The sequence below is a fragment of the Rhinoderma darwinii genome, chromosome 5 (genome assembly GCF_050947455.1).
Source record: "Rhinoderma darwinii isolate aRhiDar2 chromosome 5, aRhiDar2.hap1, whole genome shotgun sequence".
Lineage (NCBI taxonomy): Eukaryota > Metazoa > Chordata > Amphibia > Anura > Rhinodermatidae > Rhinoderma > Rhinoderma darwinii.
In genome coordinates, this window is record NC_134691.1 from 4,124,236 (window position 1) to 4,149,374 (window position 25,139).

At 41.9% G+C, this 25,139-nt stretch overlaps 1 protein-coding gene across 1 annotated transcript in view; it reads right to left on the minus strand.

Annotated features, from left to right (window-relative positions):
• ADGRB1 (adhesion G protein-coupled receptor B1) overlaps positions 1-10,583 on the minus strand; it is a 615,330-nt gene extending 604,747 nt beyond the window's left edge. The window contains exon 1 of the mRNA XM_075827930.1: positions 9,414-10,583. The gene's annotated coding sequence lies outside the window, so the exon portion shown is untranslated. The remainder of the gene's footprint in view (positions 1-9,413) is intronic.
• Positions 10,584-25,139: the final 14,556 nt, after the last annotated feature.

The following is a 25,139-nucleotide window of genomic DNA, read 5'->3' on the forward strand; positions in this document are numbered from 1 at the left end:
CATGAGTCCGCCACTGCTCCGCAACAGACAGAGCATGCTGCGGACACCAAATTCCGCTCCGCAGCCTATGCTCCGCAGCGGAATTGTACGCATCGTGTAAACGAACACTGCGAAATTAAAGTGAAAGTCAATGTAGAAACGGCTCCGCTGCGGATTAACGCTGCGGAGTGTCCGCAGCGGAATTTAAGTGCAATTCCGCCATGTGTGAACCCGCCCTAATAGTAGTGGTAGCAGTAGTAGTAGTAATAGTAGAAGTAGTAGAAGTAGTAATAGTAATAGTAGAAGTAGTATAAGTAGTAATAGTAGTAGTAGTAGTGGTAGTAGTAGTAGTAGTAGTAGTAGTAATAGTAGAAGTAGTAGAAGTAGTAATAGTAATAGTAGAAGTAGTATAAGTAGTAATAGTAGTAGTAGTAGTGGTAGTAGTAGTAATAGTAGTAGTAGTAGTGGTAGTAGTAGTAGTAGTAGTAGTAGTAGTAGTGCCACCAAAAGGGTTGTATAAAAAAAAGGTCTACATTTTTTTCCCCAAAAAAACAGCACCACTCAGCTCTTTGGCTGTGTCTGGTACTGCATCTCAGCTCTATGCAGGTGATTGAGATTGAGTTGCAATACCAGGCACAGCCCATGGACAAGAGTGGTGCTGGAATAAAAAATATAGACAATCCTTTTCCTCTATCACGGACAAACCCTTTAAATATGTGTCACCTGACGTCCGCCATTATAAAGTCATCTGGAGACAATTGGAGCCATTCACAAGAGGTAATTAGTAAGAGACACTACAGTTCTATGGCTGGGGCCACTATGTTCATGAGACAACTATGTTCAGACAATGACACAATTCTACTGTATTTTGTCATTGTGTCGTTTTTGGCGTCACCTTGAAGGCTGGTTGTCAAGAGATAAGGAGCAAGTGACAGATGTCCCGCACCAGTAAATTTTCTTTTTCTTTTAATTGCTTTGCTGGAACAGTACAGGACGGAGTTCTTCTACATACTGCCACATCTGTGCCCCTTTAACATGTGGCATCTGATCTCATCCGGGAAGCAGTTTTCAAAATATTAGCAAGTAACATTGTATCCATGCCCAGATGCCCATATGCCTAGATGCCCAGATGCCCAGATGCCCAGATGCCCAGATGCCCAGATGCATAGATGCCCAGATGCCCGGATGCCCAGATGCCTAGATGCCTGGATGCCCAGATGCCTGGATGCCCAGATGTCCAGATGCCTAGATACCCAGATGCCCAGATGCCTTGATGCCTAGATGCCCAGATGCCCAGAAACCCAGATGCCCGGATGCCTAGATGCCAAGATGCCTAGATGCCCAGATGTCTAGATGCCCAGAAACCCAGATGCCCAGATGTCTAGATGCCCAGATGCCCAGATGCCCAGAAACTCAGATGCCCGGAAGCCTAGATGCCCAGATGCCTAGATGCCCAGATGCCTAGATCCCAAAATGCCTAGATGCCCAGATGCCTAGATGCCCAGATGCCTAGATGCCCATATGCCTGGATGCCCTGCCTGGCATGCCCAGATGCCTGGATGCCCAGATGCCTAGATGCCTCGATGCCAAGATGCCTATATGCCCAGATGCCCAGATGACGATGCCCAGATGCCTAGATGCCCAGATGCCTAGATGCCCAGATGCTCAGATGCCAAGATGCCTAGATGCCCAGATGTCTAGATACCCCGATGCCCAGATGCCTAGATGCCAAAATGCCTAGATGCCCAGATGCCCAGAAACCCAGATGCCCGGATGCCTAGATGCCAAGATGCCTAGATGCCCAGATGTCTAGATACCCAGATGCCGATGCCCAGATGACTAGATGCCAAAATGCCTAGATGCCCAGATGCCTAGATGCCTAGATGCCTAGAAACCCAGATGCCCGGATGCCTAGATGCCCAGATGCCTAGATGCCCAGATGCCTAGATGCCTAGATACCAAAATGCCTAGATGCCCAGATGACTAGATGCCCAGATGCCTAGATGCCCAGATGCCTGGATGCCCTGCCTGGCATGCCCCGATGCCTGGATGCCCAGATGCCTAGATGCCAAAATGCCTAGATGCCCAGATGCCTAGATGCCCAGATGCCTGGATGCCCTGCCTGGCATGCCCAGATACCTGGATGCCTAGATGCCCAGATGCCTAGATGCCCAGATGCTGATGCCCAGATGCCTAGATGCCCAGATGCCTAGATGCCCAGATGCCTGGATGCCCAGATGCTCAGATGCCAAGATGCCTAGATGCCCAGATGTCTAGATACCCAGATGCCGATGCCCAGATGCCTAGATGCCAAAATGCCTAGATGCCCAGAAACCCAGATGCCCGGATGCCTAGATGCCCAGATGCCTAGATGCTCAGATGCCTAGATGCCTAGATGCCCAGATGCCTAGATGCCTAGATGCCCAGATGCCTAGATGCTCAGATGCCTAGATGCTCAGATGCCTAGATGCTCAGATGCCTAGATGCCCAGATGCCTAGATGCTTAGATGCCCCGATGCCTAGATGCTCTACTTTCACCCGAAATGCCTGTAAATTGCTGAACTTTTCGGAGTACTCGTGAGTAATACTACACATACCATATCTGTGGGTTTATTGCTTTGTTAATAAAGGAAATCCCCAAGACAAAATACAAGATGACTTATGAGGAACTTGCACCAATGTAACAATTTTGATTTTGCTCTGACCCTTTATAAGCAACTAAACAATATCAATAGCAGTCAGTACAGCGACCAGGTGGCGTCTTGTGCCAAGTCCATACAAAAACTAGTAAAGACGTACATTAGAAAGCTTTCCATATATTTACAGATATCCAGTTAGTCCTTATTTTTATCAAAGGGAAACTGCAGCACGTAATTGGTATTAATTGGTGTTCCGAATGTCAGCAAAATGCTTCAATAAACACTGCTGCATCTGTGTATCATTCGGGATGAAAAAAGTTCATATAAACAAGGCCACAACTGTATATGTTAATTAAATATTCCCTAAAGTTCAAGACCACAAAGCCGTGTAAGACTGATTGTATGTTTCATCTAATTAACGGGAACGTAGCCAATTAAATGTGTTCTCCTAGGAATTTGCCATTATTTTATTTATTAATACTGCAGATTTTTTTTCTTTTTACCGTATTCTACTCTATAGAAGGGGGAACTCACACCAAGTATTTTTAGTCTAGTACAAAGAAGGTTATAATCCAGAGCCATAAGGAGCTTGATCGAGGTGGGTGGCTATGGGATTCGGCGTGCTATGCTGTACATATATGTAGCTCACGAGGAACGGAACAAGGTAGGATGGGGGGTCCAATTCCAGAGATAGCTACGGGTCCCAGAGCTGGGACCCGCATCTATCAGACATATATGGCATATTCTGTGAATATGCCATGAAAGTCCAAGATGGTAGAAAACACCTTTAATAGTGAAGGGTCCTCTGTTCAGGATCCTCATCTCTTGGTGTAGAGCCGTTACATAGAGCGTCTCTCTCTCTATGGAGGACTTGTCCTGTCCTGTATTAATCAGACAACACATTGATATGAAATACACTGTGTAATACTTCATTTCTCCTGTGGAGGTGCTGCAGGAATATTGAACACTTACTGCCAGGTTTCTCCAGAGATCACAGCTGATCGTTGGAGGTCCCAGCAGGAGGACACTTTGTGATCAGCTTATTGTCGAGGGACCCTACTAGAAAATTGGGATTGTCAAAACAGAGAAACCCTATAAGTTTGTTCCCTATAAATATTTCTTAGGACCTTTCTCCCTGTCCAACCCTCATATAATACGTAATGTATCAACCACTTCTGCATGATATCAGCTTATCGGCATCTCATGTGACCTGTTAAATCTCTCTGACTGGTTTACAAGCTCCATCCCATAGGTATGTTCTGAGATAGATAAACCCCTCAGACCAGGTTACAATTAATTGACAATACGACGGTATCACATTTTGTTCTTTTATATGTAGAAGACGGTTCCCAATGGGATGCCATACCCAAGAGTTGCCTCTAAAAGCTCTTTCACGCTGGGCAATTATCAGGCAGACAAGAGTTCATATAACGCTCATTGCTGATAATTGTCCTGTGCAAACGCTGGATCATCTGCTGATCGTATCGCTTTAAAAAACGGAAATATTCTGGTTGTCGGCAGCACATCTTGGTGTGTAAACAGGGAGACGCGCTGCCGACATGATGGAAATGTACGGGGACGAGCGATCAGAATAACGAGAACTCGTCCCCATACACAGCTCCTTGTGACAGGAGCCAACGAGCGCCGATCAACCAGATGTCTCATTGATCGGCGCTACTTGCAATTGGCCGGTGTCATAGGGCCTTAAGACACAGTCTCTACCTGGACTCAGTGTGGATTTAATGACATTGTAAAATATAGAGGAGAAGGAACTCAACCTATTAAACAAGAAGGTTGTCAATGGGACCATCAAAAGGAAAATGTTTTGAAATTTCTACAGCTCCTGTTTTTTGGATTCTAGTCCTTAAAACTGTGATGTAAAAATTTAAAATTTTTATATTGTTGCTCCAGGCTGAGAATTACAATGTTTGTTGGGTACTATTAAGCAGGGGTGTAGCTGGGGGTAGGGCTGTCAGGGCGTCTGCCCCCGGTCCTGGGGGATGCCAACATGCCACATGGTCTTGACCACAATAGATACAATGATGGGGGCAGTGATCCGAATCTTTGCTCCGGATGAAGGAAAACCTTCCTTCTACGTCTCTGTTCTCAAGCCCTTGTGTTATACTAAGAGCGGAGTCCAGCACGAGAAGATTGAAAGTGTTGAGATTAGTCCTTCTAGGAGGGAACTGACCATCGGTGTTGGTGAGACATCTCATTGTGTATTGGCGGCTGTGCACTGGTCGCACGGATTGTTGTCACCCCTATTGATAATGACCTTAATTACGGATGTAACGTTGCAGTGAAGAGTAAGGACGTAACGTAGAGGCAGCTGCTAAGGAGTGAAGATAAGCCGGCCATACACAAGATGGCTTCCAGATACATCCCCCGACTCCCCGATAAACAACCATGCTCAGACCGGTCCAGTGTTCATGTTTACTCCAGGGGGATAAGCTGTAATCAGATGCCTGTGTCGATGCTTATCTCTCAGGCAACAAAGGATTGGGAACGTTCAACTCCAACATGCCTAATCCTTCTGTCTCCCAACAACAATCCTCAGGGGCAGTCGGGTACCACCCCATACCGGAGCTAATGTATAAGAAGCCCAAAACAGAATGGACGGATAACATCTGTACAGGGTTCCCCATTTTTATGGGCACCCACTACAGAAAGCGATGGAGAACCAGCTCAAGGATCAAGCCACCCTTCTCCAAAGGATGGGCATGGTCAGCAATTAAGCTCCCCTGCCCCAGGATGTGGTGGCATGAGCTGGCACCAGTGGGAGGAAAGGGTCATTTTTATTTCTGCTATGGGGTCTGCTCCCTTTACACCTCTGCACAGGAGAGGTCATTGTGGCATCAGTGTTTACTATACATGGGCACCATGGGCATTATCTATGCACACAATTGTGTTCTACAATATAGATATTACTAAACCTATAGCAATTTGTGCAAACAAAACATTTAACGTATTACTACCCTCAGTATTGTCTCCTGAGCGATTATATTCCTGAGACATAAACAGGTGACTAACAATAGCAGCGAGGTGACGCCGATGCCAAGGAGAGGTTAATGATTTTACTGCATGGCATAAACACTTCAGATCCCACACATGCTTAGTATGCCATTAACCTTTCCACATCTAGCGCAGCCATACAACCTAACTTCTATTTTTATTTTTTTTGGTGGCACATTGAGGGGCACCGTACGCATGGCATCTACAGGCTGGCAGCATGGCATGGCATGGCACTCTGAGATGCTTTCATTTGTTTTGTCTTTATCTGTAGTGTTTATAGCGCAGCTGTAAGGAACGGTTTGCAACCCGCTCCCTCTGCAAGATAAGCTTGAAAGTGACCATCTGGCGCCCTCTATGCTTTAGTGGGGGGTAGTGCAAGCGCCAACATCATACTGTAGTCTAGTCAATGGGGAGGATAGCAAAGATTAGTAAATAGCTTTGGGTAATTATATCAACAGGTAGAAAAAAAATTTTACTTTTACTAATGGAAAAATACAAAGGAGAAGCGGAAAAACATAAAAACGATGCTAAATTTAGATGAACTTTAACTCTATACCATAGGATGTGAACATAAATTATAATGTATCAAGCGAGAAATGAATAAAACAAACAGGGTTGTAAGGTCTATGGGGGGGGGGGGGGTTTACATTTTAGACATGGTCTTAATATGATATAATAGAATAGAATATGACATTAACCCTTCAGGGTCGTCCCATAAAATGGATTTTAGATTAAATTAGCCAATGTACTATGGGTATAAAAACCTAACAATGTCCATAATTTATTAAATATGTTGAATAAATGATATGCGCTTACAGATAGGACAGTTTATAGTCAGCCATATAATGATATATATTCATATTGAACAAGTGTTGCGACATTGTATCGTTACGCTGATACACAAGGCAACATAGGACATCTCCGTACATTGGTCGTCCAGTCTCTTAGATACATTTGGTTGCACAGCCCCAACCTAAGGAGAATTTATCCCCCCCCCCCAATCCTGCAGAATGTGACATGAATTAGCAGTGGCCACCACAAACGCCACGTGCAAACCTAATAATCAGAGGCTGAAATTGTGCAACAATACATCACTTCTTCCTGATGACTTAAATCACAGCATCACCATTCAAGTCAATTTCAAACCCCTGGCTCAGAATGCCAATGATTTCCAACACATCCATCAGGCCAATGTTGGAGAGGGAGAGACGGAGATCAACTTGTCATTTCTCAGAGAAGAGAACGTTTAATCATTCCTGGGTGGTTTCGATCATTTCATCTCCCCATTGAAAACTAACTAGCTGCCTACCGGGAGAACGGGTTCAAGCCAATGGATAGACGTATATATACATAGAGCATATGGAGTGTCCACAATGAGTGCAAACAATTGTCTTCATGTATTCCAATCCACACTACAAGTCTCAGCATGTCCTTCCTACGCCTGCCTTGGGGACCGTGCGCCCTCCCAACCCACTCACAACTCAATTAAGGGAGTCTTTGATGGTCAATGACCCCGAAAATCACCATTTAAAACGACTTTTTATCTTGTTCCTCTCATGTAGGGATGGAGCATGGGTAAATGTTAGGACATTCCTCAATAGAAATGGATGCATTGCCAAGAATAGAAACCTTCATGTTTGATTTTTCAAGCCTCATGGCGTGAAAATGCAGATCAATGCAATGAAGGCTTTCAACGCTATTGAGACTCTATGTCAATTTGATATATTTTTGGTTGACGGAGGTGCAATTTTTTTTAATTTAAATTGACACATTGATTAATGATGAACAGTTTGACTCCTGTTGATGCCGTATTACTCGTTTCTTGGGCCAATCGTTATGAAACTGTCAATTGCCTAAGGCGGAAATGCCCTCAGGTAGAGGAATTGTCAATTATCATGAATTGGAAATAACCTGACACGAAGGAGTTGGCTGGAAAATCCTTATTCCAGAGCTTAAAATAGAGCAGAAAATCCCAGTGTATTTTTGAAAGCTCTCAGCACTTCCTTACAGAGCCAGGTGCAATCACAAGACATAAACTCACAGTGAAAATGTTCTCGCCTTAGCTGAGGCTAAATCGCTTCTCGTGCATTAGTCATTTTGAATGTAGGATAGCATAGAAGTGTGCAATTCTCAGTTAACTCTTCAATATATCCATAATCTCCAGAGAAGAGCCTAGTTTTACCCCCTCAATATACAAATAACCCTGTAACGGATCTTCAGGGGGGTCACCTACATTATAGTGGGATGTCCAGACCAACTCTGTATTGGGTTTTCCAATGAATTTCAGCTCCTTCCATGAGAAATAATATCTGCTCAACAAGTCATCATAGACCCAAGGGCTCTCAAGTGATTCGGGGCTTAGACATTCTGTAGTTCACAACGTACAGATAGGAGACATATACAAAGCCACTGTTGATTTGGAGCCATGAAACCCATCAGAGACCCCAGATTATTCCATATAATCCCAGAAATGATCTCGTACATCCCATTATTTCAATAGGATCTGAGGAACGTTGATGCCTCCTGCATTAAAGCTGAGGTCTGGGGGTCTTTAAATCATATCAATGTCCTACCATCTTGTCTCCTGCCAAGACCGAAGGCTTAAATATTAGACTGAAGTCATTTATATTCTGTCCTCTCACGCCCATGGCATTTACATTTTAATAACTAAATTACTAGGTCTGGGTTTTTCAAACCTTAATCAGATAGGCTTATGATTGGAAAATATTTTAAAAAACTGGAGATGGACTAAATGTGCCATTAGCTCCTACAAGCACAGTAATTCAGACAAGGTTACCTAATAATTACCCACACGGATGAAGTCTTCGTATAGTCATCTGCAGACGGCACGATGCTAGAGCCCTATGTAACATTTAAGGCATCAGTGATGCATAATAGATACATTGGCATTCTAATGTCTTCTGAGGAACTTGCTGATAAGCAATGATTAAGGTGACTATGAAAGGTCATTACCGAGACAATCAGCCCTTAATAAGGAAATGAAGGCACCTAGCTCATATATTATGGGAGAGACATTTAGGGGCTATCATGATAAGCAGCCCATGCGATCGCCTTATCCACAGAGATGAGAGCTTAGAATACAGAGTACCATGCTATTACCCCATAACTGCTTTCAAAAACTGATTGGATACCATAGAGCAAGAACATGGGAGATGTGTCCAAATTGCCACTTGTGGTTGTCTCAATATAACGTGTCCTCATCAAATCCTTCAAAATAATATCATCTCTAAGAGTCAACATGAAAGAATTCCCCCATTGGGTTAATCAACTCAACTCCTATAGTGCAAACATGAGCTCCGGTAGCAGGGGTCCACCAGTGACCCACTGTGTTGAGAGAACTTGCTCTATCAAGCTCTCCCGGGAAGGCTGTCTCTCCAATGCAGCAGTGTATATTAAAGCTGGGACTGTGTATTATTGAAGGAGTGATTTATTTATGACAGTATAATACTCCTTTTTCATCTCCCCTGTAAAATATTCATACATTTATTTTTCTTTATTTGTTTGCGTGAAGCCATTTATGTGCTCAACAAGGTACAAAATGTTGGTGTCTCACCAGAGGATGGGGAAGGGGGATGGAGAAAATAAAAGTTGATAGTTTCATAGGGAATAAGAAATCTTGATTATATAGTCATGAGAAGACCGTTTCTAACTCGGGCATTAAGAGTATTCAAGATGCCTTAGTCCAAATCCGAACCGGTCGAAGAAGCCAAGACCAACCTTGGAAATCCAACTCATACAAGAATAATATAGACTTTCTCTTACCTTGGATTCTTTGGTACTTGAAATTCCTCTTCTTCTTCCAAATCAAATTCCAGATATTAAGTAAGAAGCCCAGTACAAGCCATATCCTCACCACCACAATGACCAATTTGTGTAAAGTCTTCAACCCAAGGCAGCTTTGCCGTAATGCCTTAACTTGATCCTCACAATGAATAGATGTGAAGAAGAAGACGAAGAAGAAGAAGACGACGAAGAAGAAGAAGACGAAGAAGAAGAAGACGAAGAGCCTTTAGAGACAGAAATCAGGTTCAAATCCCCAGTTTAAAGAAGAGACAAAGAAATTATTCCATCCAATGACACAATCAAAGTCTTCTTCAGATATATTCAACGATGCTCTTCGACAACACAAAAAATTGGCTTCCTGGAGAGATGTTGGTTTTCTTAAGCTCCACTGCTATGTATTTTCCTGTCTCTTGTATTTTCTTTTTTTCCTACTCTGTGAATCTAGATCCAGTCCTTGTAGCCAGGGGCTGCATTAAGAATTACATCAGGCTTTTATAAGCTTTCCAGATCACACATTAGAGTGAGAGAAAGAGAGGGAGAGAGAGAGCGAGAGTGTGTGTGTGGGGGAAGAGAGAGTGAAAAGAGAAAAAAAGAGAGGAGGGAGGGAAGGCAGAGACAGAGAGGCATGGATAAAATGCATCAAGCCAGCCACACACAGAGGAGGGAAAGTAAACTCCGCTTTCTCCAGCTTACAATGAGGTGAAAGCTTTTTTAACTGCCCCCAGCTTGTGCGGGAGAAGGACTGCAGCCACCATTAGATGATGGTGGTGGTGGTGGTGGTGATGATGGTGGTGTTGGGTTGGATGCACAAGTTGGCAGACGCAGGGGGTTGGGTGCATTTGGAGCCTGAGAAAGAAACCAAAGACAAGTGGAAGTCTTTAACATCCAATGGATGAATGCTTGAACTCTAGACAAAGCTGATATGGGAAAAAGAGCCGTACTCCCTCGTGAAAGGATCCTAGACCCTTGTTGTTGTGGGTTTTTGTTTTACTGCAGTGCTTGCACAATGCTCTACGAGAACTTTCCTTGCTTGGAGAGGATGATGACATGGATGTTAACTTGGAACTTAAGGAAAAAAAAAATAGAGAGCGATTTGGAGACATCTGCCAGTGCTTGGAGTTGAAGCCTCTTTGGTTATCCACGGAGACACTTTAATGGTGGGAAGAGATTGAAGAAAGTCAGTGGAGAGACGCGGTGCCCCCTCCACTTTACTGAGCCCCCTCTGTGTGATTAAGTGTTCCGTACAAGCTGCAGGTTACCATGGTGACTGCATACAGCCGTGTGTACTGTATATATTCCTTTTTTTTTCCCCTTTGTCCCTTTTTTGCACCTGAAGCATCTAACACGAGTTGACACCGGGAGATCTCGGCAACAGCGAACCAATGAGCTGTGCTCGTAGCAAAAGAAAAAAAAAAGAGAAAGACATCTGTATGCAATAGGAGGACTTTACTGCTGGCATTAGCCGTAGTGTTCTGTAGGTATACGAGTCCTTAAGTGAGATACGAGAGGTTTGGAATGGGTAATGAAGTTGCCTGCTGCTTGCGTTGTCTTCTGCAGTTGGGGCTAACGGAGGGTTAAATGCAAAAATGAGTTCTCAGCTCATCCAAGCTTAGGACAGATGTCCCTTTATAGCCAAAAGCTCTGAGCCTGAATCAATGAAAGCCTTAAAGTGGCACAGACAGAACCGGGGCTGCCTTGCACTGCACATGGGGCGAGATTGACACTGAGGTGGCAGGCAGAAGTGGGGTGAGATCTCAGGGCGGTGACAGCAGATCTCATGAGTCCCATTCTACGGGCTCATTGCAGTCCATTATGTGTTTATATGTGAAGAAGGAAGGAACAGAGAGGGAGGACTGAGGATTGTGCTGCTGGCATTGCTTCATGAGAGATGTGCTGTGTGTAAGTCTGCACTATGAGGTGTGCCATACAGACCTACCGGACCTCCTCTGCTCCTACTGCACTGCCTGAAATCCACTGATACCTCTGTACTATCTCACCTGTCCTACTGCTGACTTTGTACTACCTCACCTGTCCTGCTGCTGACTCTGTACTACCTCACCTGTCCTGCTGCTGACTCTGTGCTACCTCACCTGTCCTGCTGCTGACTCTGTGCTACCTCACCTGTCCTGCTGCTGACTCTGTACTACCTCACCTGTCCTGCTGCTGACTCTGTGCTACCTCACCTGTCCTGCTGCTGACTCTGTGCTACCACACCTGCCCTGCTGCTGACTCTATACTACCACACCTGTCCTGCTGCTGACTCTGCACTACCATACCTGTCCTGCTGCTGACTCTGTACTACCACACCTGTCCTGCTGCTGACTCTGTACTACCTCACCTGTCCTGCTGCTGACTCTGTACGACCACACCTGTCCTGCTGCTGACTCTGTACTACCTCACTTGTCCTGCTGCTGACTCTGTACTACCTCACCTGTCCTGCTGCTGACTCTATACTACCTCACCTGTCCTGCTGCTGACTCTGTACTACCACACCTGTCCTGATGCTTACTCTGTACTACCACACCTGTCCTACTACTGACTCTATACTACCTCACCTGTCCTGCTGCTGACTCTGTACTACCACACCTGTCCTGCTGCTGACTCTGTACTACCTCACCTGTCCTGCTGCTGACTCTGCACTACCTCACTTGTCCTGCTGCTGACTCTGTACTACCTCACCTGTCCTGCTGCTGACTCTGTACTACCACACCTGTCCTGCTGCTGACTCTGTACTACCTCACCTGTCCTGCTGCTGACTCTGTACTACCTCACCTGTCCTGCTGCTGACTCTGTACTACCTCACCTGTCCTGCTGCTGACTCTGTACTACCACACCTGTCCTGCTGCTGACTCTGTACTACCACACCTGTCCTGCTGCTGACTCTATACTACCACACCTGTCCTGCTGCTGACTCTATACTACCACACCTGTCCTGCTGCTGACTCTGTACTACCACACCTGTCCTGCTGCTGACTCTGTACTTCCTCACCTGTCCTGCTGCTGACTCTGTACTTCCTCACCTGTCTTACTGCTGACTCTGTACTACCACACCTGTCCTGCTGCTGACTCTGTACTACCATCCCTGTCCTGCTGCTAACTCTGTACTACCACACCTGTCCTGCTGCTGACTCTGTACTACCACACCTGTCCTGCTGCTGACTCTGTACTACCTCACCTGTCTTACTGCTGACTCTGTACTACCACACCTGTCCTGCTGCTGACTCTGTACTACCACCCCTGTCCTGCTGCTGACTCTGTACTACCACACCTGTCCTGCTGCTGACTCTGTACTACCACACCTGTCCTGCTGCTGACTCTGTACTACCACACCTGTCCTGCTGCCTCTGCACTACCTCACCTGTCCTGCTGCTGACTCTGTACTACCACACCTGTCCTGCTGCTGACTCTGTACTACCACACCTGTCCTGCTGCCTCTGCACTACCTCACCTGTCCTGCTGCTGACTCTATACTACCACACCTGTCCTGCTGCTGACTCTATACTACCTCACCTGTCCTGCCGCTGACTCTGTACTACAAAACCTGTCCTGCTGCTGACTCTGTACTACCTCACCTGTCTTACTGCTGACTCTGTACTACCACACCTGTCCTGCTGCTGACTCTGTACTACCACCCCTGTCCTGCTTCTGACTCTGTACTACCACACCTGTCCTGCTGTTTCTGTACTACCTTACCTATTCTGCTCCTACCTCTTAACTACCACACCTGTCCTGCTACCTCTACACTACCTCACCTGTCCTGCTACCTCTGCACTACCTCACCTATTCGGCTGCTGCTTCTACTTTACCTCACCCATTCTGCTGCTGCTTCTACACTACCTCTGCATTACCTCACCTATTCTACTGCTACTACTTTACCTCACCTGTTTTACTGCTTCCACATTACCTCACCTGTTCTGCTGCTTCTACATTACCTCACCTGTTCTGCTGCTTCTAAATTACCTCACCTGTTCTACTGCTTCTACATTACCTCACCTCTTCTACTGCTTCTACATTATCTCACCTGTTCTGTTATCTCTGCATTACTTCACCTGTTCTACTGCTTCTACATTATCTCACCTGTTCTACTGCTTCCACATTACCTCACCTGTTCTGCTGCTTCTACATTACCTCACCTGTTCTACTGCTTCTACATTACCTCACCTGTTCTACTGCTTCCACATTACCTCACCTGTTCTGCTGCTTCTACATTACCTCACCTGTTCTACTGCTTCTACATTACCTCACCTGTTCTGCTGCTTCTACATTACCTCACCTGTTCTGCTGCTTCTACATTATCTCACCTGTTCTACTGCTTCTACATTATCTCACCTGTTCTGTTATCTCTACATTACCTCACCTGTTCTACTGCTTCTACATTACCTCACCTGTTCTACTGCTTCTACATTACCTCACCTCTTCTACTGCTTCTACATTATCTCACCTGTTCTGTTATCTCTACATTACCTCACCTGTTCTACTGCTTCTACATTACCTCACCTGTTCTACTGCTTCTACATTACCTCACCTGTTCTACTGCTTCTACATTACCTCACCTGTTCTACTGATTCTACATTACCTCACCTCTTCTACTGCTTCTACATTACCTCACCTGTTCTACTGCTTCTACATTACCTCACCTGTTCTACTGCTTCTACATTACCTCACCTGTTCTACTGATTCTACATTACCTCACCTGTTCTACTGCTTCTACATTACCTCACCTGTTCTACTGCTTCTACATTACCTCACCTGTTCTACTGCTTCTACATTACCTCACCTGTTCTACTGATTCTACATTACCTCACCTGTTCTACTGCTTCTACATTACCTCACCTGTTCTACTGCTTCTACATTACCTCACCTGTTCTACTGCTTCTACATTACCTCACCTGTTCTACTGATTCTACATTACCTCACCTGTTCTACTGCTTCTACATTACCTCACCTCTTCTACTGCTTCTACATTACCTCACCTGTTCTGTTATCTCTGCATTACTTCACCTGTTCTACTGCTTCCACATTACCTCACCTGTTCTGCTGCTTCTACATTACCTCACCTGTTCTACTGCTTCTACATTACCTCACCTGTTCTACTGCTTCTACATTACCTCACCTGTTCTACTGCTTCTACATTACCTCACCTGTTCTACTGCTTCTACATTACCTCACCTGTTCTACTGCTTCTACATTACCTCACCTGTTCTACTGCTTCTACATTACCTCACCTCTTCTACTGCTTCTACATTATCTCACCTGTTCTGTTATCTCTACATTACCTCACCTGTTCTACTGCTTCTACATTACCTCACCTGTTCTACTGCTTCTACATTACCTCACCTGTTCTACTGCTTCTACATTACCTCACCTGTTCTACTGATTCTACATTACCTCACCTCTTCTACTGCTTCTACATTACCTCACCTGTTCTACTGCTTCTACATTACCTCACCTGTTCTACTGCTTCTACATTACCTCACCTGTTCTACTGATTCTACATTACCTCACCTGTTCTACTGCTTCTACATTACCTCACCTGTTCTACTGCTTCTACATTACCTCACCTGTTCTACTGCTTCTACATTACCTCACCTGTTCTACTGATTCTACATTACCTCACCTGTTCTACTGCTTCTACATTACCTCACCTGTTCTACTGCTTCTACATTACCTCACCTGTTCTACTGCTTCTACATTACCTCACCTGTTCTACTGATTCTACATTACCTCACCTGTTCTACTGCTTCTACATTACCTCACCTCTTCTACTGCTTCTACATTACCTCACCTGTTCTGTTATCTCTGCATTACTTCACCTGTTCTACTGCTTCCACATTACCTCACCTGTTCTGCTGCTTCTACATTACCTCACCTGTTCTACTGCTTCTACATTACCTCACCTGTTCTACTGCTTCTACATTACCTCACCTGTTCTACTGCTTCTACATTACCTCACCTGTTCTACTGCTTCTACATTACCTCACCTGTTCTACTGCTTCTACATTACCTCACCTGTTCTACTGCTTCTACATTACCTCACCTGTTCTACTGCTTCTACATTACCTCACCTGTTCTACTGCTTCTACATTACCTCACCTGTTCTACTGCTTCTACATTACCTCACCTGTTCTACTGCTTCTACATTGCCTCACCTGTTCTACTGCTTCTACATTACCTCACCTGTTCTACTGCTTCTACATTACCTCACCTCTTCTACTTTCCCTCCCCTGTTCTGCTGCTTCTATATATATGACTTCATCTGCTTCTGTTCTTCCTGACCTATTCTATCTGATCTGTACTGCTGCCTGTTCTGCTATGTCTGTACTACTTCACCAGTTTTCCTGTCTGGTAAATACCTCACCTGTGTCTAAGCGTAAGCTTACCTATTATGATCTCTATACATTACATTAAATTCTGTAATTATCTGTAATCTCTTCTGGCGTTCTACTGTTACCACATCTGTGTCTGTCTATTCTACTTTACCTGGTCTGTTGTCTTTACACTACCTCACTTGTCCTGCTGTGTCTACTCAACCTCGCGAGTTCTGCTGTATCTCCGCCTTCACCTAACCTGTTACACCTCACCTGTTTTCTGAATTTACCTGCTCTGCTGACTGCATTGCATTCAAACTCAACTGTTCTGCCATGCCTACACTACTTCACCTGTCCTGAAGGGACTACACAACCACCCCAGCTGTCTCTACCCCACCTCACCTGTTGCACTGTGCATAAACCATCTTACCTGTTCTGTTATCTATGTGTTACTACTTTACCTGTCCAGCTGTCTCTACACTACCTCCACTATTCTGCTCTACATGTTACCTCATCTGTGCCTATTCAACTTCACCTGTCCTGCTCTGTCTACACCATCTCACCTGTTCTGTTATCTATGGGTTACCTCATTAGTGTCTGTTCTACTTCACCTGTCCTGCTCTGTCTACACCATCTCACCTGTTCTGTTATCTATGGGTTACCTCATTAGTGTCTGTTCGACTTTACCTGTCTTGTTGTCTCTTTACCACCTCCCCTATTCTGCTCTATGTGTTACCTCATCTGTGAATGTTCTACCTCACCTGTCCTGCTGTGTCTACATCATCTCACCTGTTCTACTTTTTCTACCTTGCCTCACCTGTTCTGATATCTATGTGTTACCTCATCAGTGTTCTCATGTTCTACTTTTCCTGCCCTCCTGTCTCTACCTCTCTTGCTCTGCTACCTCATCTGTGCCTATTCTATCTCACCTGTTCTAGGTCTTCACCACATTACCTGCTGTACCTACCATACCTCATTGGTCATGCTGTGGCTATTTCATGACCTGTTCGGAAATATCTACCCGAGCTCACCTCTCTGTATACATCACGTTATCTGCTGCTTCGTCTTCAGTGTTTGACCTGTTGTACAATTTGTTTAGAAACCTCTCTACTACCTGATCACCACATCTTCTCTTAACCATTCCTACCACACCTCCTCCATTCTACTGCCCCTAAACCTCTTGCCCTGTTGCCCCACAGTATAACAATAAATGATCTCCTGAATACCAAAATACTCTACAAATGATCCCAAAATAGCCTGAAATTTGAAATGATTCTGCGTCGCCACTGTTCGCTGCAATAATACCTGCTCCATCTGTATGTACATGTGGAATAACTGCTGCAGTGACTGTCCACCTGTCTCTGACTGCATGGCTGTCTATAGAGCGCTCTCTCTGTGTACTCTACATGTGTGACTTGTCTCATCCTCCTACACAAGACCCAGAGCTGAGGACCTGCACTGCACCGCCTGAAGGTTGCAGGTGTCCATACTAAAGCTTGTGTCCTCTCTGCTGTAGGATCAGTGCGGCCGCCTGTAATAGGCTTTGCTGCAGGAGGGTTCCCTGTGGGAGCCGGAAAGATGGAGTGAGCCTTTGAATGGTCCAAATATCAAGAGGCAGCTCTCATCTGTTTTCATTTACTTCAAGCAGACAGGTATGAAGAAGTGACATGCTTCTCCATAACCCTGAACTCCCTGCTGACCAGTGGAGACTTGCTGAGCTACAGCTCTGGGGAACTGCACTGGATGAATATTTTTCAATGGAAATTTCTCCTTTCTCTCAGTGCAACTTACTGCAGCTTCCAGCCCTCATTATTTCTCATTACACACAGGGCTGGCGCTGCTTCCCAGTTACCTCGCTGCCATGTACGCCACAGAAGAGAAGCAGCGGAGCTGGAGCTTACAAAATTACTAAGTCAAGTCTAATGGACATACAAAGAATAGAGCTGGAAATGTAATAATAGCCATTGGTAGAATGATCGCTCATCTAACAGCAATTTACTCCAAGTCATCCCATTAACATGCCCATTCCGCTCTGTATGTCGTCTCTATGAAGGGACGGAGATAGGTAGGTTCTAGACACAGCTGGCACCGCTTATCTTAGGGGCAAAAATAATTGTGCAATAATAAATCCAGCCTGTCTGACAACCTACAGCACCATTCCCAGGCTATCTTTATAGACATCACATTCTACCAGCAAAACAGTTAGTGCGATTGTTCACCTTTCAGCACAAATTTATTCTAATGAAATCTCTTTATAAATATGTTACATTAATTATTTTATAATGATCCTGTTATATCATGTATTATACTCCAGTGCTGCACTCACTATTCTGCTGGTGGAGTCACTGTGTACATACATTACATTACTTATCCTGCACTGATCCTGAGTTATATCCTGTATTATACTCCAGAGCTGCACTCACTATTCTTCTGGTGGAGTCACTGTGTACATACATTACATTACTTATCCTGCACTGATCCTGAGTTATATCCTGTATTATACTCCAGAGCTGCACTCACTATTCTTCTGGTGGAGTCACTGTGTACATACATTACATTACTTATCCTGCACTGATCCTGAGTTATATCCTGTATTATACTCCAGAGCTGGGCTCACTATTCTGCTGGTGTAGTCACTGTGTACATACATTACATTACTTATCCTGTACTGATCCTGAGTTATATCCTGTATTATACTCCAGAGCTGCACTCACTATTCTGCTGGTGGAGTCACTGTGTACATACATTACATTACTTATCCTGTACTGATCCTGAGTTACATCCTGTATTATACTCCAGAGCTGTACTCACTATTCTGCTGGTGGAGTCACTGTGTACATACATTACTTATCCTGTACTGATCCTGAGTTACATCCGGTATTATACTCCAGATCTGCACTCACTATTCTGCTGGTGGAGTCACTGTGTACATACATTACATTACTTATCCTGTACTGATCCTGTGTTACATCCTGTATTATACTCCAGAGCTGCACTCACTATTCTGCTGGTGGAGTCACTGTGTACATACATTACATTACTTATCCTGTACTGATCCTGTGTTACATCCTGTATAAGGGCATGGCCACACGTGGCGGATTTCCTCCGCAACTGTCCGCATCAATGCCGCACAGAATCTGCGTTGCAGATTCTGCGGCGGATCTGCCCAAAATGTGCAGAAAATTGATGCGGACTAGCTGCTGCGGACTGCGGGAAAAGTGCTTCCCTTCTCCCTATCAGTGCAGGATAGAGAGAAGGGACAGCACTTTCCCTAGTGAAAGTAAACTAATTTCATACTTACCGGCCGTTGTCTTGGTGACGCGTCCCTCTTTCGGCATCCAGCCCGACCTCCCTGGATGACGCGCCAGTCCATGTGACCGCTGCAGCCTGTGCTTGGCCTGTGATTGGCTGCAGCCGTCACTTAGACTGAAACGTCATCCTGGGAGGCCGGACTGGAGACAGAAGCAGGGAGTTCTCGGTAAGTATGAACTTATATTTTTTTACAGGTTGCTGTATATTGGGATCGGTAGTCACTGTCCCGGGTGCAGAAACAGTTACTGCCGATCGCTTAACTCTTTCAGCACCCTGGACAGTGACTATTTACAGACGTCTCCTAGCAACGCTCCCGTCATTACGGGAGCCCCATTGACTTCCTCAGTCTGGCTGTAGACCTAGAAATACATAGGTCCAGCCAGAATGAAGAAATGTCAAGTTAAAAAAGCAAGACGCATCCGCAGCACACATAACATGTGCATGACAGCTGCGGACTTCATTGCGGAAATTAGAATCTCCATTGAAGTCAATGGAGAAATTCCGCCATGAGTCCGCCACTGCTCCGCAACAGACAGAGCATGCTGCGGACACCAAATTCCGCTCCGCAGCCTATGCTCCGCAGCGGAATTTTACGCATCGTCTAAACGAACACTGCTAAATTAAAGTGGAAGTCAATGGACAAACGGCTCCGCTGCGGATTAACGCTGCGGAGTGTCCGCAGCGGAATTTAAGTGAAATTCCGCCACGTGTGAACCCAGCCTTATACTCCAGAGCTGCACTCACTATTCTGCTGGTGGAGTCACTATGTACATACATTACATTACTTATCCTGTACAGATCTTGAGTTATATATTGTATAATACTCAAAAACTGCACTAAGTTTGAACATACAGTCCCCTACTAATCCTCTACTAATCATAAGTTACAGCCAGTAATATTGTATTCCACAGCGGCACACATTATTCTACTAGTAAAGTCACTGCTTCACATTGATGACATTGCTTTAACATGCTTGTACATAGAGGGCAATATTAAAGTAGTTATATTCCTGTATATAGGGGGCAGTATTATAGTAGTTATATTCTTGTATATAGGGAGCAGTATTATAGTAGTTATATTCTTGTATATAGGGGGCAGTATTATAGTAGTTATATTCTTGTATATAGGGAGCAGTATTATAGTAGTTATATTCTTGTATATAGGAGCAGTATTATAGTAGTTATATTCTTGTATATAGGAGCAGTATTATAGTAGTTATATTCTTGTATATAGGAGCAGTATTATAGTAGTTATATTCTTGTATATAGGGGGTAGTATTATAGTAGTTATATTCTTGTATATAGGGGGCAGTATTATAGTAGTTATATTCTTGTATATAGGAGCAGTATTATAGTAGTTATATTCTTGTATATAGGGGGCAGTATTATAGTAGTTATATTCATGTATATAGCAGGCAGTATTATAGTAGTTATATTCTTGTATATAGGGGGCAGTATTATAGTAGTTATTTTCTTGTATATAGGAGGCAGTATTATAGTAGATATATTCTTGTATATAGGGGCAGCATTATAGTAGTTATATTATTGTATATAGGGGACAGTATTATAGTAGTTATATTCTTGTATATAGGATCAGTATTATAGTAATTATATTCTTGTATATAGCAGCAGTATTATAGTAGTTATATTCTTGTATATATGAGCAGTATTATAGTAGTTATATTCTTATATATAGGGGCAGTATTATAGTAGTTATATTCTTGTATATAGGGGGCAGTATTATAGTAGATATGTTCTTGTATATAGGGGCAGTATTACAGTAGTTATATTCTTGTATATAGGGGGCAGTATTATAGTAGTTATATTCTTATATATATGAGAAGTATTATAGTAGTTATATTCTTGTATATAGGAGCAGTATTATAGTAGATATATTCTTGTATATAGGAGCAGTTTTATAGTAGATATATTCTTGTATATAGGAGCAGTATCATAGTAGTTATATTCCTGTATATAGCAGGCAGTATTGTAGTAGTTATATTCTTGTATATAGGGGGCAGTATTATATTAGATATATTCTTGTATATAGGAGCAGTATTATAGTAGATATATTCTTGTATATAGGAGCAGTATCATAGTAGTTATATTCTTGTATATAGGAGGCTGTATTATAGTAGTTATATTCTTGTATATAGGAGCAGTTTTATAGTAGTTATATTCTTGTATATACGGGCAGTATTATAGTAGTTATATTCTTGTATATAGGAGGCAGTATTATAGGAGTTATATACTTGTATATAGGTGGCAGTATTATAGTAGTTATATTCTTGTATATAGGGGCAGTATTATAGTAGTTATATTCTTGTATATAGGGGCAGTATTATAGTAGTTATATTCTTGTATATAGGGGGCAGTATTATAGTAGTTATATTCTTGTATATATGGGGCAGTATTATAGTGGTTATATTCTTGTATATAGGAGCAGTATCATAGTAGTTATATTCTTGTATATAGGGGAAGTATTATAGTAGTTATATTCTAGTATATAGGGGGCAGTATTATAGTAGTTATATGATTGTATATAGGAGCAGTAATATAGTAGTTATTTTCTTGTATATATGAGCAGTACTATAGTAGTTATATTCTTGTATATAGGGGAAGTATTATAGTAGTTATATTCTTGTATATAGGGACAGTATTATAGTAGTTATATTCTTGTATATAGGGGCAGTATTATAGTATTTATATTCTTGTATATAGGGGCAATATTATAGTGGTTATATTCTTGTATATAGGGGGCAGTATTATAGTAACTATATTCTTGTATATAGGGGGCAGTATTATAGTAGTTATATTCTTGTATATAGGAGCAGTATTATAGTAGTTATATTCTTGTATATAGGGGGCAGTATTATAGTAGTTATAGTCTTGTGTATAGGAGCAGTATTATAGTAGTTATATTCTTGAATATAGGGGCAGTATTATAGTAGTTATATTCTTGTATATAGGAGCAGTATTATAGTATTTATATTCTTGTATATAGGGGGCAATATTATAGTGGTTATATTCTTGTATATAGGAGCAGTATTATAGTAGTTATATTCTTGTATATAGGGAGCAGTATTATAGTAGTTATATTCTTGTATATAGGGGTCAGTATTATAGTAGTTATATTCTTGTACATAGAGGGCAGTATTATAATAGTTATATTCTTGTATATAGGTACAGTATTATAGTAGTTATATTCTTGTACATAGGGGCAGTATTATAGTAGTTATATTCTTGTATATAGGAGTAGTATTATAGTAGTTATATTCTTGTATATAGGAGTAGTATTATAATAGTTATATTCTTGTATATAGGTACAGTATTATAGTAGTTATATTCTTGTACATAGGGGCAGTATTATAGTAGTTATATTCTTGTATATAGGAGTAGTATTATAGTAGTTATATTCTTGTATATAGAGGGCAGTATTATAGTAGTTATATTCTTGTATATAGGGGCAGTATTATAGTAGTTATATTCTTGTATATAGGAGCAGTATTATAGTAGTTATATTCTTGTATATAGGAGGCAGTATTATAGTAGTTATATTCTTGTATATAGGGGGCAGTATTATAGTAGTTATATTCTTGTACATAGGGGGCAGTAATATAGTAGTTATATTCTTTTACATAGAGGGCAGTATTATAGTAGTTATATTCTTGTATATAGGGGCAGTATTATAGTAGTTATATTCTTGTATATAGGGAGCAGTATTATATTAGTTATATTCTTGTATATAGGAGTAGTATTATAGTAGTTATATTCTTGTATATAGAGGGCAGTATTATAATAGTTATATTCTTGTATATAGGGGGCAGTATTATAGTAGTTAGATTCTTGTATATAGGGGCAGTATTATAGTAGTTATATTCTTGTATATAGGGGTAGTATTATAGTAGTTATATTCTTGTATATAGAGGCAGCATTATAGTAGTTATATTCTTGTATATAGGAGCAGTATTATAGTAGTTATATTCCTGTATATAGGGGCAGTATTATATTAGTTATATTCTTGTATATAGGGGCAGTATTATAGTAGTTATATTCTTGTATATAAGGAGCAGTATTATAGTAGTTATATTCTTGTATATAGGAGTTAGTATTATAGTAGTTATATTCTTGTACATAGGCGGCAGTATTATAGTAGTTATATTCTTGACTCATTTGTCCAGAGCACTTGCTGCCATTTTGTTGCACCCCAGCTTCTATGTTTTTATGCATAGTTTTGTTACTTTCCTTTTTTTTTTCATGTTAAAGTTATGGCTTTTTGTCCGCAATTCTTTAATGAAGACCTGGTTAGACTTCTCTGAACAGTAGATGGGTGTACCTTGGTCTCACTGGATTTTGCCCATTGTGAGCTGACGCACTGCTAGACATCTTCCAATTTCAAAGGGAAGTAAGCATGATCTGTCTTTTTTTTTGCTGCTATAAGTTTCCTTGGCCGACCACTGTGTCTACAATTTTCAACGTGGCCCATTTCTTTGTGCTTGTACAATAGAGTTTAAACAGCACATCTTGAAACCCCAGTCATTTTGAAATCTTTGTCTGGGAGAGATCTTACTGATGCAGTATATTTACCTTTTGTCTAGTTGCTGTAATCAATCTTGCTATGGTGGACATGAAACTTTCTTCCAAACCTCACCTTTGTAGCAGAGTTTGTCTGTTCCTAACCCAGTTTTAAGCCTCCAACATATCTGTTTCTGTTACTGGTAATGACTGTGCTTCAACCTACGTATGAAAATGATCATTATCACCTGTTTGGTATACTTGGTTAATCATACTCCTGACTATAATCCTACAAAATCCATTGTGTAAGTGTACCTAGAATTGATGCTGTTTTGAAGGCAAAGCGTGGTCACACCTAATATTTATTTCATTTAGATTTCTCTTGTGTTCATTCACTTTGCAGTTTGTTAATTGATAAAAAGAAACTATCAACACATATTTTTTAACACATTCTTTCAAAAATATGTCTGGGGTCAAGTTCGCCGAAACGCTTAATGAATGTGTCTTTATATACAACTATTTGTACCCCTTTTTTCTGTATTTTTAATGATATACTTTATTAACTGATCCATGTATATGCTTTTTCATCACTTTATGTGCATGAGCTTTAAATGTGCGTCCCTCTTTTAGTGTGTCTGTGGACCTCTTTTATATACTTTTGTTCTAGTATTTTCAATAAAAAGTTCATTTTTTTATTTGATACCTTACAATTGTGCATTTTTTCACAACTGCCTAAACTTTTGCACAATATGTTTTACATCAATAAGCTGAAATAAATGTCACAATTTAGCCAGATTATATGAGGGAAATCTATAGACTTTCAACAAATTCAATCATTGGATTTCTTTTATAAGTTAAATTGTTTCTGTTCATTGCTTAACTGTTGGAAAATTACCAAGAAACACATTTATTCACTCATAAATTCAAAGAAGAGAGAGAGAGAGAGAGAGAGAGAGAGAGAGAGATAAGGAATGCGTTAATTGATGTAGTCATGATAAGACCTTTGGAAAACCCTGCTAAACATTGAAACAATCATCTATTTTTCTGTACCATAGCTTGATACAATTAGTAAAAAAGGGTGAGCGTCAATCATCACTTCATGCAAATTACTGGGGCTACATAGGAGTTGGGGCTACATAGGAGCCCATGGCGGTTCCAGAAATCTGCAAGACAATATATTTTTCAAATAGAAAATTGTTATTGTTAAGTACAACCTGTAATAACTTGAGGATAAAGTCAATTTCCGTTACAGAATAATCGCTGTCTTCAATCCCTGTTTCACTGCTCATAGTGCACCATTACTTGGTATATTATTATAGAAATAACACCCATGGTGGCTCTTCCAATTAATATTGCAGCACTCTCTTTACCATAGGTAGTTCTATGGTCTGTCGGAGAATGTTTTTATGTATTTTGAGTAATATATACGGTATAAAAGTGATTCAAGGATATTTAGGGGCAAGAAAGTAGTAAGTTCTTTTGTTAATAAGTATTAATGTTAAGTAGTATTTCTGGATCAGTTGTTGATTTCAAAAGTTATTATAACTTATTTGTAGGATTATAGTCATTTT